This window comes from Mus pahari, chromosome 23, assembly GCF_900095145.1.
Source record: "Mus pahari chromosome 23, PAHARI_EIJ_v1.1, whole genome shotgun sequence".
In the NCBI taxonomy this organism is placed as follows: domain Eukaryota; kingdom Metazoa; phylum Chordata; class Mammalia; order Rodentia; family Muridae; genus Mus; species Mus pahari.
In genome coordinates, this window is record NC_034612.1 from 14,415,822 (window position 1) to 14,419,061 (window position 3,240).

The following is a 3,240-nucleotide window of genomic DNA, read 5'->3' on the forward strand; positions in this document are numbered from 1 at the left end:
GTGTGCACATTTATTTGTATGCCCACATGTTTAACCTTTTGTTTGTTTGTTTGTTTGTTTCGTCTTTGTTTTTTGGTGTGGGAAATTTCTTTTTAGTTTTTTTGGTTGGTTGGTTGGTTTTGGTTTGGGTTTTGTTTTTTTCCAGACACTGTCTTGCAGCCCTGGCACTCAACACTGTTGACCAGGCTGACTTTGAACTCACAGAGATCCTCTTGCCTCTGCCTCCTGAGTACTGCAACTAATGTTTTGTTTTGAGACAGGGTTTTCCTGTGTAGCCCTGGCTGTCCTGGAACTCACTCTGTAGACCAGGCTGGCCTCGAACTCAGAAACCCACCTGCCTCTGCCTCCCGAGTGCTGGGATCAAAGGCGTGTGCCACCACTGCCTGACCTAGATACTCTTGAAACAAATAAGAAAACCAAGCTAATTTCAAGACAGCCCTCAGTCTTGAGAAGCCCACAATGTGTTGTGGGCGTGCACTTTCCATCTTCAGCCTGGCCTCTACCCTCTCTTCCCCCCACCCACTCTACTGGCCTTTGGAAAGTCAATAACTTTGCTTTTTTTTTTCCTTTCAAAACCACAAGTCCCCCGAGATAAATTAAGACAAAAGAAAGAAGGGGAAGGGGGAAGAAATGGAAAACAGAAGTGTGTGGAGAGGTCACAGGTCATCAAAGTGGAAATGAAGATGTTTGGGGTCTGACACCCACAAACAAACAGTAACGTTCCCCCGGCAGCTGGCCTGTGTGGGAAATGAGTGAGACTCTAGCTCCCCACCCTCCTGGCCAGCAGCTCTGCCTTTCCTTAAGGGGACCGTGGGGTGAGTGAAATGGGTTTACCTCAGGGAACGTGAGGCTTTTGCTAAGGGTCTGAGTGTGAGACTTGCAGAAAGCTCAAACCTGACTGACCATCTTCATCCCGGAACTCCAGGAGCAGAATCAACAGACCAATCCGCACTCTGATTAAGTTAAGAATTAGTCTCGCTGGGCCTGGTGGTACACACCTTTAATCCCAGCACTCGGGAGGCAGAGGCAGGTGGATTTCTGAGTTCTAGGCCAGCCTGGTCTACAGAGTGAGTTCCAGGACAGCCAGGACTATACAGAGAAACCCTGTGTCAAAAAAAAAAAAAAATTAGTCTCAAGGGCTGGAGAGATGGCACAGCGGGTAAAAGCACTGACTCCTCTTCTGAAGGTCCTGAGTTCAAATCCTAGCAACCACGTGGTGGCTCACAACCATCTGCCACCAGATCTGACACCCTCTTCTGGTCTGTCTGGAGACAGCTACAGTGTACTTATATAAAATAACACATAAATTTTTGTTTTAAAGAATTAGTCTCAGAGGCAGGTGAATTTCTGAGTTCGAGGCCAGCCTGGTCTAGAGAGTGAGTTCCAGGACAGCCAGGGCTACACAGAGAAACCCTGTCTCGAAAAAAAACAAAAACAAAAACAAAAACAAAAAAAAAGAATTAGTCTCAAGAAACTAATTCTGAGTGGCCACGGAGGCCACTCAGAATACTGATAGGCTGGGCATCTAAACTCGGCTCCTCTTACTTTCATGACAAGTTGACCCTCAAAACTGGCAGTGATATTGATGCTAGGAACTGGACTCTGGTCCTCTGCAAGTGCTAGGAGCTGCAGAGAGAAATCTTGTATGTTGTATGGATGCATCACCTGTCAATCCAAAAGCCTATGGCCCATGGCTTAGGCAGGAAATAGGTGGGAAGGACATCTAGGAAGAAAAAGAATTCTGGGATAGAGCCATCATGAGATTCACCGGGAAGATGTGATGAGACAAAAGCATAGTACCCACCGGGCGTGGTGGCGCATGCCTTTAACCCCAGCACTCCGGAGGCAGAGGCAGGCGGATTTCTGAGCTCAAGGCCAGCCTGGTCTACAGAGTGAGTTCCAGGACAGCCGGGGCTACACAGAGAAACCCTGTCTCCAAAAGAACCAAAAAAAAAAAAAAAAAAAATGCATAGTACCCTAAGCACAGGCAACCAGCCACATGACAGAACGAAGATCAAAATAAATGGTTATCTTACGCTATGATTCTAGTCAGAGAAGAGCCTAGCTGTATGGCCAAGGTATTTGTAAATATATTTTTAGTCTGAGTCTTATAGGACTGGGAGGAAGAACCAGGGCCTAACTTCTACAGTGAGCCATTGAGAAATTTCTCCAGTCCAAATTTCCCTGTTGCAGTGTTTTGAGTTAGGGTCTCATGTAGCTCAGGCTGGCCTTTTTTGAGTGTTGCGATTACTGGGAGTACCATCAGAACTGGCTATATTTTCTCTCCTAATTGTTTTGTTAGTTTCCTTCTTTTCTTTTCTTTCTTTCTTTCCTTTTTTTTTTTTTTTTTTTTTTTTTTTTTTTTTTTTTTTTTTTTTTTTTTTTTGGTTTTTTGAGACTTCTCTGTGTAGCCCTGGCTGTCCTGGAACCTAGACCAGGCTGGCCTAAAACTCAGAAATCCTCCTTCCTAGGCCTCTTGAGTGCTGGGATTTAAGGCTCGTGTGCGGCCACCACCACCCAGTTAGTTTACTCTTGTTTTACGTATATCGGTGTTTTGCCTGCCTGACCTATGCTTGCAGTACCCCGGGAGTCCAGAAGTAGTGGGTTCCTCTGAAACCGAAGTTACAGACCGCATCAGTAACTGCGCTGGGTGCTGGGAACCGATTCGGGTCTCTGGAAGAGCAGCCGGGGCTCTCAATCGCTGTTGTCTCTCCAGTTTTGTCTTTTGAGACTTGGTGTTACTGTGTAGCCCGTAACCAGCAATCCTCCTGCCGCAAACTCTCAAATGCGCTGAGATTACGGGCGTGCCCACCTCGCCCAATACTAAAGAGGGAAGTTACTAAACTCTAGAGATTAGTGAACCTGTGGGAACTGTACGAAAAACTTTTCATTAACACATTTCCTAGGAACGAATTCAATAAAGCCAGACTCGCAGGGTAAACTGGTTTTAGAAAACTAACTGCACATTCGGTAGTCGATCAATTTAAAATTTTTTTTTGTCTGTAAAGACAAATAAGCAAAAACAAATCTCTTTATTCTCAAAATATACAGTTCTGCATGTTGGATGTATATAGTCAATTTATTTAAGTAATTCAAAAGACAGAAGGTCCCACGCTATTAATCCCAGGAAGCAGGCGGGGTTCGAGGCCAGCTTGGTCTACAGAGTGAGTTCTAGGAGAGCCAAGGCTACACAGGGAAACCCTGTCTTTCACAATACACGTGTGCGCGCGCGCAAACACA